Source organism: Myxocyprinus asiaticus, chromosome 27 (assembly GCF_019703515.2).
Source record: "Myxocyprinus asiaticus isolate MX2 ecotype Aquarium Trade chromosome 27, UBuf_Myxa_2, whole genome shotgun sequence".
Lineage (NCBI taxonomy): Eukaryota > Metazoa > Chordata > Actinopteri > Cypriniformes > Catostomidae > Myxocyprinus > Myxocyprinus asiaticus.
The window spans coordinates 4,602,368-4,618,028 of record NC_059370.1 but is presented as its reverse complement, the minus strand read 5'-3'; the positions used below and the strand labels follow the sequence as shown (position 1 = coordinate 4,618,028).

Here is a 15,661-nt window from a genome sequence, read left to right as displayed (position 1 = left end):
TTAACTGAGTAGTTTATTCAATGGGTCATGTAATTTAAAAATGGCAGCCCCCATGAGGGCACCCCTGCCCCATGTAGAATAAAACAGATTTTATTAGGTTACTCATCTCATGAGAGTGCTCATGATTTCTTACTATGTTTCCACATTTTTATTCATTTTTTTAGGAGTAAAACTGTTTCAATGAGGAAAAAATTACTGAGTGCACCTATAAGTTTTTGGTTGAAAACGCATTGATTTCGGTATGTTTACACCTCTCATCATCACTGGAACAGCGTTTTCCTCCATCGAAAATGCGCTCCATTGCCTTATAGTGTAAAAATCTTTCTTTAAGAACCTTAGAATACCTTTACTGTCATTGCACAACTGTACAACGAAATTTAGTGCTTCTCCTCAGTGGTACACACATACATGAAAACACACATACAACAAATAAAGACAAAAGGGCATAAAAATATACAAAAATATAAATAGTCAATCAATAAAAAGCAGTAGTATTATTGCACAACCCTGTAACTTATAATGTGTCGTCTCCTTTAAACTGCCAAGTGTTCAAATTCAAAGCATTCAAAGTTTGTCTTGACGAGCTTTCCTTTTCTAATACTGCTGTACATTAGGCCACTGTATTTTATATTAAATCACATCTATTGTGTCCAATATATTCCTCCTAACGGTCGAGTGATTTGCAGACGCTTTGCGAATCGGCTCATCAGAATCATTCCAAAGAACCGCTTCAAAAGAACGATCCGTTCACGAATCGGACATCACTAAAGGGAGGGGTGGAGCGACCGAGGAGAGACTGCTGGCTGCCTTCAGTGGAAGGATTAAGCGCTTGAGCTGGTCCTTATCCTGACAGCATCCAGCCAGACACGCACATCCGACATCACCCCGCATCTATCCATCCATATCGTCGAAATCAACCGGATCCACCAGCGCGTTTCATCCCGTGCCAGCTCGCCGTCAGTGGACCGCACCGGTCCACACCCCCCGGACCGGACCGGTGTGTTTTCGAACCACGAGGTGGGTGCAGCCGACTGTCACCGTTGTTCTTCTGCATGTTCAGTGGACGTGTGAGTGGCGATAAGGAGCCGATTCACATCTAGTCAGAGAATCAGTGTGTTATTTTTAAGGGTTTGATTTTAGACGCATTTTTGGTACGCGACTCATTCATCCCCGCGCGTCTCTGCTGTCGGGACGGGAAGAGAGAGATTCAAATCGGATTAAGATTAAACTGGGGAAACCAACAAAAGACTGAGCATTTTTTGTCTTTGTTTACAAGCCAAAGAAACATGACTTGCTCTGTTTGATGTCATCTGACACATATGGATTAGGAAAAATTTGATCAACACACAAATATTGGAACGAGCAAATTTTGGAGCGTGTCATTTTGGATATCGGAATAGATGTATCGATTTTACTGGTATGGCCATTTATAACATATAAATAGATATATATTTGCTTTTAAGTCCGATTGTCATAACTCTCTGAGCATGACTGTTTTGAGACTGCGGATCATGGTTGTGTGTACGGAGTGTGTTTTTGATGTCCGATTCGCAAACGAATTCAGTTCCTTTAAATGAATCGATCGAAGGGAATCGTGAATCTCCTGAATTATGTGTTGATCGTGCGTTGATAATTAGCTGAATTGTGGCTACTTTAAATGGAAATGCCAAGTTGCTAAATACACAAAGGTCACATTTGTTTGTTATGGTGTATTAAAGTCGTATTTCCTCGTTTGTTTGGGATATTTTAGGTTAAAACTGTTGGTAAAACGGGAGAAGCCCAAATAAAGCGCTTTGTCAACATTTGTTGTCAACAACCAGACGCCAGTTTGAACAAACAGGGCGTTATTTATGTGACAAAAATAGAGGCAAAAAATAAATAAATAAATAAATACAAGCAGACACTTAAAAACAGTATTTTACGGTATTTTTGGAAACTTGGCACTTAATCTTTTTAAGTGATTCATTGAAATGAACCGTTCAAAGGAACCGACTCGCTACAACGAGTCGCCACACTACAGTGCTGTGTTTACTATTGTTCAGTGCGCGCTGGTGATTTTGGACACGCGCTCGCACGCACTCTGGCTTTTGTGTTGTGTTTGGTCTGTATATGGCTCAGACTGCATATATGTTGTGGAAATGAACGAAAGATTGACTGTGGAGTTGTAAATCTCGCAGACCATGTGATAATATCGTACAACAGTTGGCGAGCTGGGGCCAATTGGGAACACTGCTGTGCTTTTGAAAGAGTGAGGTGTGGCATACTCTCTCTCTCTCTCTCTCTCTCTCTCTCTCTCTCTCTCTCTCTCTCTCTGTTTTTGGACCCTTGAGCACAACATGTACACTGAACTGGATTAGAGTTATTTTTAGCTTTATTTGAGATGTTTACACAAGCACTTGATTGCAGTTATGTGCACATGCACAAATGCCAGAAAGACAGATGATCTAAATATGTCAGGAAGCGTAAAGCATCAGCAAAAATATATGAAATGTAATAATGTAACGTAATCATTTTGATAATATAAAGTGAGAATCAGATGAAATGGTACATAACATTCTAGTGAAGTGGGAATGTTGCTAATTTGTATGTCTCAAGCATCAGTGTACAGTAGATGTGTGTGTATGTGTGTGTTCTCAGCTTGTGATGACTCAGTAGTGAATGGAGAGCATGTGATGTATTTCCAGCTTGCTGTACTCACACATCAGGAAATACAGGTAACTGCTGTAACTTAAATTCACTTTCTCTTAATGACACACACACACAAACAAACATGCAGGTATTTTCTACCCACAATTAACCTCTGTCATGACCTCTGTCCTTCTGCCGTCTACTTAATCAGATCATTAGTCACTAAATTAACCACTTAGCTTGATTGAATGGATAATCTGAATCACTCTTTGTGAGGTGACGAACATAATGTTTTCCAACGTTTAAGTGCTAAATATTCCGAAAAGTGTAAACACTGTGACTCTGTGGTGCTTTCAAAACATTGCTCTGTTTGTTTGAGTGTCCCGACCAGCCCGACACAGCAACATTCAGTATGTTTTCCCTCACTTTAAAAGTCAAGCCCCGTTCACACTGCGGGCAGCATTGTCGCTTTGTGTCAAAGCGCATGTGGAGGCTTCACGCTATTCTCCGCGACATCCACGCACAACTCACCACACGCCCCACTGAGAGCGAAACACATTATAGTGACAATGAGGAGGTTAACCCAACTTGACTCTACCCACCATAGCAACCGGGCCAATTGGTTGCTTAGGAAGCCTGACTCGAGTCACTCAGCACACCCTGGATTCAAACTTGTGACTCCAGGTGTGGTAGTCAGCTTCTTTACTTGCTGAGCTACCCAGGCCCCCCTCACACTGCCATTTTCAAACATTTTCAGAAAGTTGCTCATCCACACTGAAACGTTTGAAAGCGCTTTACTGTCCCTTTACTGAGCATGCAAAAAATAGATGTCCCATGTACAGTCTGAAACACAATTGTCCTCGTTTTCCACCATCGGACAACTTCCTGTCGCCTGTTAAGGTTGTACAAAGTAACATTTATCTTTAACATCACTCTCAAAAGTAAATAGCGGCAACAATGAGGGCCGCCATATTTATTTGAATCACATGACAACAAATACGTCATAGTTTTTCAATAGCTGTGTTCAGATGCGTTCGACTTGAACTGCATCTCGATTTACCGATCGGCGAGTTTTGCTGGTTGCAGTCGGGGGAGGAGCTGAAAAGAGAGCCGTCCAGCCGGACACTTTTGTGCGTCCCATTGTGTGCTGAACCTACATTACAGTAGTCACTGCAGATCATGCAATGTTTGTTGTCTTTATTGCAGACAAAGTGGAATTCAGATGCTTGAATTTTACATAAAATAACCAGAAACATTATTCATTTGAAAAGGTTATGTGCTGCTTAATGCAGTGCCTGCTGTGTGTACAAGAAGAAAATCAAATAAAAGCCTGTATTATTTTAATACCAATAAAGGAGTCAGTAATTTAAATAATTTTGAATGTTTTTTTTATTTTTATTTTTATGAATAAACATTGTATTACTATGACAATCGCAATATAACATGATATAAACATAATGTACTGTTTTAAAACACTGAGTTGTAAGAGTTTTCGCCGAATTGGAGGTGTCAGAATAAACACCATGGTAATGGCATACTAATATACTACTCTTATGTCTGCCATAGATGTGAAGAATGCAATTGCAAACGCAGCCCATGAAACGTGTAACTGTTGTCACATTGTGAGTCTGGCCAATCGTGAATGAGGTGTGTCGTCATCAGTGCTTGTGCAGCTCCTCTGGAGCAACTGCAGCGACTGCGCCAGCCGGATGCTCTCAAATTGCTCTCGTGGTACTTTGACAGCATATGTCTCGGTGACGCGGCGGTAGCGCCGTCTCAAGTCGGACAAAATTTCTAACTGACATGCACTGCTTTAAGTTTCAAGAACATGCAGCACATGAAAGTGGCATAGAAGCAACACAAGATGACATGGTTGCTTCAGTTAATGTGTGTTTTCTTTCTTTCTTTTTATTTTTATTTTTTTATTTTTTTTTATTTGCATTTTTAAACACTATCGGTTAGGTGTTGGTTAATTGTAAGGATGTCTGTTTTGTTAAACTGTCATTTATCTTTCCGGACACTATTGGTTAGGTTTAGGATAAAGTTTTATGTTAGGGAGGTATGTTTCACTTATTAAAACTTATTAAAATTCCCCTTAAAAACCTCATCTGATTACAACCTCATTTTGCTCGGTTTTGGCGCCCCCCGCTGGATATTTCACTTTAAAACTGCAGCCAAACGTGTAACGAAGCACGTCATTTCAGTTTTGCTAAAGCATTGCAATGTTCACGTAAATTTCATGAGACCAGGCTGGCATGTCAGGTAGAAATTTTGTCCGACTTGAGACAGCATCACCATGACGTAAATCGAGATGCAGTTCAAGTCGAACTCACCTAAAGTCTCTGTTTTTCCAATCCACACTACAATGCGAAAACGGCATTTTCAAATGGATCCACTTGGGAGAGCGTTTTCGAAAAGCTCCGTCTTCGCTGGACAACAATGCCTTCTCAGATTGTCAGATTACACAATAATTTGTCTTGTTAAAATGTCTTGTAGGTGCTTTAGTCCAACTAAAATTGTAACAGTATGATTTTTGCAAAGTTGGACTAACAGACCGAAAAGCATACAATTTCTTAAAAGTAAAGTCCTGTTAAAACATTATTCGCTATATATATATATATATATATATATATATTGCGCGGGACTGTTTTTTCAACCTGGCTCCCGCAAGTTTCTATCCCGAACACTTCCGATGAATTTGATGTTCACCCGCTCTCTGTCCGCATTTGTTTTTCACTTAGGGTAAAAATCATACAAATAGACAACGTGTACACACATAAAGTTTGATTTTTCTGTTATTGCTATTATCGGATGATGTGTGACATGATTTCCATCTTACTTGCCTGAGGTTGGTTTATTAACACTAAACTGACAATTTTCCAGTCCTCGTTTCACATCCTTTGATCGCAGCTTGTCCACGCTTTGCTCTGCCATTCTTGTAAAGCGCCATTGACTATAGCCTGCTCTAAATATTAGATAATTTGATGCACGTGTTGTTTGCACATTTTAATGTTGGATTTTCTGTTTATTGTTATCAAAAATAAATTAATTGTAAAATAAAATCACGTTTGGTGTGGTGGAAATGATGCCTCAATGCGGGACAGTCGTAATCGTTTAAATATTGATAGACATCATTTTCACACAGTAAATATTGAAATGGTTTGTTAATTTCACTCTTTGTTTGGATCATTGTTTAAAACATGTAAAAATGTGTATTTTTGTAATGTATATTCATAGTTAAATATTGAAAGTCTGGGACAAGGCTCAAACTGTAAAATCTAAAGGTATTTGAAAAGGAGCAAAAATAAACGATGAAGACCTGGTTCAAAGTTTTCAGTTCTGTTTTAATGTGACTTTCATATAACAAATAAATAAATAAATAAATAAATTAAATAAAAGTTGAATCTGTTTGTTTTAATAAAAATCAACCCCTGGCTGGGGGACTGTGTAGCTCAGTGAGTAAAGACACTGACTTCCACACCTGGAGTTGCGAGTTCAAATCCCAGGGCGTGCTGAGTGACTCCAGCCAGGTCTCCTAAGCAACCAAATTGGCCTGGTTGCTAGGGAGGGTAGAGTCACATGGAGTAACCTCCTCATGGTCACTATAATGTGGTTCTTGCTCTCAGTGGGGTGTGTGGTGAGTTGTGCGTGGATGCTGCAGAGAATAGCACGAGGTCTCCGTGGTAATGCGCTCAACAAGCCATGTGATAAGATGCGCAGGTTGATGGTCTCAGACACGGAGGCAACTGAAATTTGTCCTCCGCCACCTGGATTGAGGCAAGTCACTACGCCACCACGAGGACTTACAGTGCATTGGGTATTGGGTATCAATCAACCCCTGGCCAATGTTGAAGAAACACCCAGGGATGGCCTCAAAGCTAACAGCCATATTTTCATTTCATGGGGTTTTAAAATAAAAAGGGATTTCAGTCCACTTCTCATATCCCAAGACACTGACCATCACAGCATATCCACTTATTTCCAGATGCGAGTCATAATTAAGTGCAAATACAGAGTATTAATCTCCAAATGGTGGCTAGATTTAACAGCATGCTGAGAACTGAAAGTCCTCGGTTGTTGTCGCCGATGGAATTGAATTGAGAGGTTGCACAAAAGGTTCTTTCTTTTATTATGCTAATGGACGGCTTTGACATGCGGAACGGAGCAGAGAAGGGCGATTTAATTAGTGCTAAAGAGGAAACGTGAAATCATTTTCAACACGCACAATAAACTGCTCACTGGCACAGACTAAGCAAAGGAAACTGCATTATATTGGGGATAAACCATTTATTTGCCTGTTAGTTAATGGGTGTATAGGTTGAAACAAATCTGACCTAGTTTCATACAGAAGCTGTGAACCGCAGCGTGTCTCTGCCTGGTGCTTTTGTGAGTACCCAAGTGATGAAAAAGTCATACTTATCAGGACTGAGCCATGGTTCAAGAACATATGCCACATGTTATAGCTTAATTCCAGAATTTGGTGGTGTACCAGAAAACGGCCAATAGATTGAGAAATGACATTTTTGAATGTGCATTTGCACACTTTCCCCGTGACGTGAAATGTAAGAAATCTCAGTGGAATTTCTAAAATTCAGTGGCATTTAGACCTGGAGGGCTTAAGGTTAATAGGTTCTTTCTTGTCTGGGTTTTTTACAACTGCTCGTGCACAAAACCATTAAACAGAGTCAAGTATTGTATCAATATTTCCGTCTAAAAAGGCTTTCTTTGGCCAGGCTTACTTGGAAATAAACACTTGTTCTTGATACAGCATTGATATAGATTTCCCGATTCGATTCTGATTCACAAACTCTCTGTTCGATTTGATTCAAATGGGTTTATTTCAGTTATAATGTCACTTTTGCTTACATAGGAAAGAAATTCACTCCCAGCTAATGCTGTGAATTATACAGGGGACCTTCTAACTAGGTACATTCTGAAAATTTTAATTTCAATAATTATATTTGATTAGATTTTATCATTTTGGTCACATTTAAATGAACAAATCCATGTATTCAATCAATAAATATATTTTATTTCATATACTGTGTTATTTATATACATTGATTTGTTGAACATATGCTAAAACTGGTACTGTCTCTAACAGGACCGGCATTCTGCTAGTATACCTCACTGCAGACAGCAGCACAAGTTTCTGTAGATGAGCGCATGTTAACGAGAGACTCGAGCGGCTGTGCTATGCATGATTAGAATTAAGTGTTTTTTTTTTTTTTAACAACTGACTGTAAATGAAGGGAATTATAAGAGACAGTATTCAATGACAAATGGGTTACGTGGATCTCGTCTTTTGACACACATTACACAGAACATCTTTTACTCTCAACATGCAGTGAAAGGATCTCACTGCTGAATATTTCACCACTATACCACACAATCACTGGTGAGTGAAATATGAACGTTTACAAGCCAGTTGCCAAATATACACATTTTAGTCGCATAGCGCGAAATTTGGTTACAAATGTGAGTGATTTCATCTCATTGAAGTGGAGGTTTAACAGTGGGTTCTAGTGGGTTCATAACAGCTCACATTTTGTTCTGTTATTTACACAGTGATTGAATGGCTTCAGAAGACTTGGAATATACATTGTAAACCCTAATGTTGTCATTACTTAAGTTTTTCCAACAGAAAGTTGGCTTAAATAAACATTACTTGAAATGTCAAGTTTTAGGCTCATAACTCTAAAAAATTATGTTCATTGAATTTATTTATCTTAAAAATCAATAGACTTTTTTAAGATTTTAAGTGTTAACTCAAACGATTGAGTACAAAATTGTGAATATGGGTAATACCCACAATCCCTTGCATTTGAATTAATTAATAATGTTTCCTTGGTTAAAGTGAATTCATGGGGTCATTTAAAGGAATATTCCAAGTTAAGCTCAATTGACAGCATTTGTGACTTAATGTTGATTACCACAAACATTCATTTAGACTAGTCTCTCCTTTTCTTTAAAAAAAAAAAAAAAATAATAAAAATAAAAAATTGAGGTTCCAGTGAGGCACTTACAATGGAAGTGAATGGGGCCAATTTTTGGAGGGTTTAAACACAGAAACGTGAAGCTTATAATTTTATAAAAGCACTTACATTAATTCTTCTGTCAAAACTCATGTATTTGAGCTGTAAAGTTGTTCAATTCGTCATTTTTACAGTCAGTTTAGGGTTTGTTAACTACATCGTCATGGCAACAAAGTTGTAAAATTGGCTATAACTTTACACAGATGTGTCAGTGAGTATGTTAATGTTTACAGATTGACCTCCAGTCGCTTCCATTGTGTCTCACTGGAACCTTGATTTTTGCTTCTTTTTTTTTAAAGAAAAGGAGAGACGAGTCGAAATAAATGTTTGTGGTAATCAGCATTATGCCACAAATCCTGTCGATTGAGCTTAACTTTTATTGAACCCAGAATATTCCTTTAAATAGTTGTTATTACGAATTCATAGAGGGTTTTAGCTCTTTCGTAGTTTTATTTATATTGTTTTGTTGCAAATAGTTGTTTTGCGTGATGTCAGCATTAGGGTGATCTGTCTCTCCTTTGGTCAGTTTGGACCCTGTTAACTCTGTCTCAGTTCACCTTGTGCATGTGCAACTGAAGTACAAGTTTATATGCATTTCTGTGAAAAAATTACGTTTATTTAATGACTGACCTACAATCGGTTATAATCTACTTTTTTTATGCTGTGTTATTGTATGATCTAAATTTGAGTCAGTTCAACTCAAATTATTTTGTAGAAACAGCTATATTTAAATGGAAAATCTGAGTTAAGTCTACTTGCATTTAGTTACCTTAAATTAAATAGTTATAGTGAAGTTACACAAGTTTTGAAGATGCCATTATACTCAATTCAATTGAGGGGAGGAGTTTACTTAATCAATTGAGTAAAGTCAACTTAGTATGGTTCAGTGTAGTGCATGAGTAATATCGACTGCTTTTACCATTTGTGTGTGTGTGTGTGTGTGTGGAGTTTGGCAGACCAGAGTCACTATTAATTTTTAAAATATGACAAAAAGCTGTGTTTAGATTTTACAAAGACATTAGGGTAAGTAAATAATGACTTTGAATTTCAGTTTTGGGTGAACTATCCATTTAACACCACTAATGGAAATGGAGAGACAATGTGTTCCTTTACACACTGAAAAAAGTGGGAACCTGCAATTGTTACCGGATTTTTTCATACTCTAACCCATTAAAATTACTGTTGGTGGTGTAATTGTAATTTGACAGATATATTTATTCAGATTAAATAGCATTTTTGAATTGAATTAAACCAGTGAATTTAGATGTATATAAAATGAGATTATGCACACACACAAAATGTTACAGTAAGACAGTTTGTACATGTACATTTGTGGAACTGCAGCCCTCTTCTGCTGACTGCTGTAGGAACAGTTTAATGAGAAGTGTAAATGTCACTGCCGCAAGCAAACATCTGTGAGGAGACAAACCCTCCAATTCACCAACACAGATCACTATTGATCCCTGAAGACTGTTGTGTCTGAGCAATCCAATGATCACGCAGATACAGATACGATTGCCACACCAGCAGTTCCCCACCAGTTCACTTTCTAAGTGCACAGAGATGCTGTTTTTGGGACCAGGACTGAAAATGGTTGTTTTAAAGAGATAGTTTAGCCAAAAAATAAAATTCTGTCATCATTTACTCACCCTCGTGTTGTTCTAAACCGATATGACTAACTTTCTATAGTTGAACACAAAAGGAAAATGAAAGAGAGAAAACAAAGAGTGAGTAAACAATGACAGAATTTCTGTTTTTAGCTGAACTATCCCTTTAAGCTCTCAGATAAGCAGAAATAATTGTGTAAGTATTTTTGGAAATCCAGGCTGATGATGTAACTTCTGTGACGCAGGTCTGACTCGAGCTCAGCCTGTTTATTTGCTCATCGACTGCTTGTTGATGAATTTGTTGCTAAATAGGAGCTCTGCTGTATTGCGGCTCGGCTCTGCGCCGCTCAGCTCTTTCTCACAGTTATTCTTTTATTTTTCACACCTTTCACAACCATTTCCCTTCCTTTTATATCATTCTCTCTGCCATCTGACCTGCATGCTCTGTCGTTGTTTATCTCCTTTACAAAAAGCCTGTTTTTCAGTCTCATTTTTCTGCATGCACTAATTCAAGTCATGCTTTTTTCTGTTTTGCACACTATCTACAATAATAAAATTGTATTGCTCAGAGGATGCTCATAGGAGATGTGATGAGATCTCACTTACAATCGCCCAAAATGTACTTGGAGGCTTTTGAACACTTAAGTCGCACTTAAAACTGTACGAATGTCATTAGCATTATATAACAATATATAAAACCAAGCTTTTCTCTGAACTAACTTCACTTTTTTAAGCAATTTAAGGTGATTTTAGTGGATATTTGAAGTCGGTTCCCTTCAAGTAACCACAGATGTAGTTCAGCACATCAACTATAAACATGTTCCACTAACGCTTGACAACCAGAAAGTGTCCAAATATTGTTTTGCCTTCAATATATTGTTTTTAGGGCTGCACAGTTATCAGAATTGCTGATTAATTCCTTTGATATTGTAATTGCGATTTTAATTTTGATTTCACATTTTTGTTTGTTTGTTTGAAGCATAAATCGAATGAACATGGAGTGGTGGTGGCATAGTGGACTAAAGCACTGAACTGGTAAGCAAAAGATTGTTGGTTCAATCCCCGCAACCACCACCATTGTGTCCTTGAGCAAGGCACTTAACTCCAAGTTGCTCCAGGAGGATTGTCCCTGTAATAAGGGCACTGTAAGTTGCTTTGGATAAAAGCATCTGCCAAATGCATAAATGTAAATGAAATTTAGAGAGGTTTATGCTTAAAACAAGAAAATAAACTTAATTCAAGATATATTCTCTGAAAACAAGTCTTAATTGAAAAGATGTAAATTCTGGCATAATTTACTAATTTACACTCTGTCTGTACAGTGAGTAATTTACACTCACCTTCATGTGGTTCCAAAAAATAAAAAAAAACTGGTCGCTATTTTTCATGCATTTACAATGAATCTGATTTGAGCTTTCAAGCTTAAAACATTGATGCAAAAGCAGCATGAAAAGTGTAATAAAATGTATCCATATAACTCATGCATATTCAAAGTCATATGATCACTTTGAGTGAGAAACAGACTGAGCAGACTGATATTGTGTTTATCCACTGATAATATTCCCCTCCAGCAGTGGCATTGCCAACAACAAGGCTCTGGGTGTACCACAGGAAAATCAGTTGTGCAAGAAACTAAAGCACGGTAAAGTGTGATGTACCGTTTACCACCGTTGCATAAATGTGTTTTTAGCTCCAAATAATTTTTAATTATTACTACATTATTTTGAATAATAACTCAACGTAGGCCTATTTTAAAATGTATTCTACTTTTGTCAAGTTTTTGTGGGTGTGTGGGTGTGTGTGTGTGTGTGCGCTGACACCTAGCAGCAAAGATGCAGCATCACGCAAGAGCAAAAGTTACCAATGCCTATGTTGAAATGTGCTCGCTATTCAGAGTTATAAATAATGACGAGGAAAGCTGAACTCGATATAGCATGAACAAGAGCGCTTGTTTCCTCAGTCATGCGCTCTGCGTCTGAGACGGCCTCTGTAACACATCAAGTATTATTATATGAATGAATGAATTTGACACTTATAAAGCACTTTTCTGAAACTACACTCAAAGTGTTATACGAAGGGAACAGGGGAATCTCCTTAACCACAACCAATCAATATAATCGATTATTAATTTCCATAATCGATGTTGAATTTTCATCATCACTTGGATACATTTTTATTGCAATGCTATTATTAAACATTAAAAATATAGACTAATTTCATTTGGGTATGCAAGCTGATGTTTTGGGCGGCATTTGGCACACCCGTGGCTACACCAATGTCCTCCAGGGAGCTGTTAACTGCTGCAACCGGATCAGTTAGAATCAGTCTTTATCGGTTTGTACTTGGGATAAACCGGTGTATAACTGCTGATATTTATTAGCCAATTACTGACCAAATATCAGTTCTAAGCATTAAGATGCAATATGAAAAATTCATGGTTTATTTATAAATAATTAGTAACGCACTTTGTAAAAAATCCAGAAATAATAATAGCTACAATATGTTTAAGGGTTGGCACTCCTAAGAACATGTAATATTTCATTTTTATTCTTTCTCATTCTTATGTTGATGTGGAAAAACTGCCATAAGCGGACATGACCATTGTAAAAGCGGCACTTACCTTTAGGCTACATGATTAGGGAAACCATCCAAAACACTTTGAAACCAGCAGACTTTGATTTCTGAGACATCGGTACAGTATAATGCTGCATGATTGATTGAATTAAGATTGAAATGGCAATATGGCCTTGCGCAATTACTAAACCTTAAAAGGCTGCGATCAAATATGACATCAAAGGACATCAAATATGCCAGGTTAAGGAAACGTTGTGAGTGGGTTACCAAGTTTCTTCCTGCCAAATAATGGAAATTGTATATTGCATTTCACTGACTTAATTAACAGGACATTCTAAAACGCCTAACATGAAAAATGCTTAACGTGACTTCACTGTGATTTGTGATCTGTAGACATAACGTTATTTGTTTTCCATTCTTATTTGTAATTTTATAACTTTGACAAATTAATGTGAAAATTATTCAAATAAACATTCTGTATTAAATGGAACGGTTGGCAATAGCAACCCTTATCGTACGACTCCTGTCTTTTTTGAGTCCAGTTGTAGTTTGATTCAGGTGTATACATGGTGGACGAAGCCGAGCTACAATGGCATTATCTAGGTCTGTTAGTTCGACTTTACAGAAAACAGACTAGTGTGATTTCAGTCGGACAAAATCTTTTACATGACATTTTAAAAAGACTTAAGGAGAGCTGGGGTGGATATCTAGATATTCAGTGAATAAGGACTGCAATTTTGGTGTGTTGTTTGCATGTTGTCATGGCTTCAAAAGACTTGGACTATAACAATGACAGAACTTTCATATTTTGGGTAAACTATCCCTATACCTACAATACTGTATATAATAACTTTATAATAAGAGATCTCCTGCACGGGGACATTTGGAAATGAAGCCACAGTCCAGACCTAGAGATATACAGTTTGTTTGCTAACATCACAAGGCCTACTGTTCGCTCAAGAAAGACAGCCGGACAAAAGTGATGCACACACAGAGATACAGAGCCTGAGGAGCGAGCAGCTTTTGTGACTGTTCGAGCATGACTGCAGCGATCGCATGATTAAATGTGCACTGGAGTGAAAGTCACCAAGCTACACGCTCTGAAATGTTAATAAAGCATGCTCGATGGACAAGCATTGTGGAGGACTATGCTGAAAATAGATGAATCTATGAGGATTAGTGGGGAAATGCAGATTTACTTGCTGATTCAGAGGGAGGACAGGTGGGCATTTACACAGAATGGCAAAGATAAAGTCCAATTCTGTCAGAAATAAAGACTTTATTTTACACTATATAGGAGCTAGGAGCTTATGAGGGCTGGGCATCTTTTCATCAAGATATATCAATATCTTGATATTTTTCATTCTTTAGACAAAGTTTGATATACATTTTACAGTCAAAGTTTTGCTAGCAAGTCAGTCCACTATCGGCCATCTTTGGAACACTCACAGGAAGCTATTTCCAGTCATGCCAGGCAGCACCTATCTATTTGAATGGGGTAACACCGAAATTTCAAAAACGGTTGGTCGAGATTACAATCAAAGAACATATTACAAATCAGCAATCAAATTTGATAATATTGGAATCATAAATTGTGCTTTTTTTTACCTCATATTATGCAAAAACACGCATGCACGTTAGCGAGTTGATTGACAGGTGATGTCTGTATCTAAAAGGTGATTGGCTCTTTTACCTTTCTACATCCGTTGACCGTTGGGCGTACCAATTTCTCCCATTCATTTAAATAGAAGTGACCCGTCTCTGCTAAATAGGCTCTGTTACAGTATATATCAGTGTATGTATTTGCTCTGAACTGTCCATCATTCCAACCAAACAACAAGTGTTGTAAATTAGATTCAAAATGTTTTGCTACATTAATATTTGAATACTTTAAATATTAAAATGTTATTTATAAATTGAATATATATGTATATATCAACATCAAACAGTCGTTGAATCCGAGTTTTCAATCGAATTAATAAAACGGTCAGTTTGAACTCATATCATAGAGTCTTAGAAAACTTAATGGCTTAATTTAAAGCACATTAAATCATAGTGATATTCACAGTTTCATAATTTTTTATTGCAAGTTAACTGCAACTATATTTGTGTGCGTTTGTGTAATGTACATATTGTAATGCAAAAAGGTGCAATATAGTAATTTTCTACATATTATAGACTCTAATTATAATTAAGATTTCATCTTCAGCAGATCAGTTCTCATTGGTCCTGATGGTTGTGAGGGCCCGCCTTCACCACCTCTCAACCAATCCGCACAAGCGAGATGTGACATCCAATCACACACTGCGATTTCTGCATTCTGGAGCTTTTAGGACACAAGCCACACCCAGGTGAGTGACACACCCAGCAACAAGCTACTCAGGTGATGAGATTTATAGTGAATACAGAAGTGACATTAAAAAACCACTGCATCTGGATATGACAGAGAGTATGTTTTGAATTACAAACATCCAAACCTTTATTTTTCTGAAGATCTGCTTTCATTCCCTCAGGGATTTTGGCTGCTGTGTCTTTGATTCTGAAAATGCTGTACCTGTAAGATTTTCCCCTGTGCTGCATTTGAGAACAGGTAGTTAGTGTTAAAAGGTTAGTTCAGCCCAAAATGAAAATTCTCTTATCGTTTACTTACCCTCCTGTTGTTCCAAATCCCATATGACCTTCTTCATTTGGTGGAACACAAAAGTACAGTAAATGTTTTGAGGAATGTTGATGCTGCCAACAAATTCATACAAGATGGTGAAATCATAAGATACCGTACAACTTGGCTCGTAGAAAAAGTTAAGACCTTTTTATTCC

At 37.5% G+C, this 15,661-nt stretch overlaps 1 protein-coding gene across 3 annotated transcripts in view; it reads left to right on the top strand.

Annotated features, from left to right (window-relative positions):
- The first annotated feature begins 804 nt into the window (after window positions 1–804).
- The window catches only part of frmpd1b (FERM and PDZ domain containing 1b), a 73,504-nt gene continuing 58,647 nt past the window's right edge, over window positions 805–15,661 (top strand). Inside the window, exons 1-3 of one of the 3 annotated variants that reach the window (XM_051658532.1) lie at window positions 805–1,017; window positions 2,638–2,714; window positions 15,054–15,195. The gene's annotated coding sequence lies outside the window, so the exon portion shown is untranslated. The remainder of the gene's footprint in view (window positions 1,018–2,637; window positions 2,715–15,053; window positions 15,196–15,661) is intronic. The other 2 variants (XM_051658533.1, XM_051658534.1) reach the window with 2 other exon arrangements.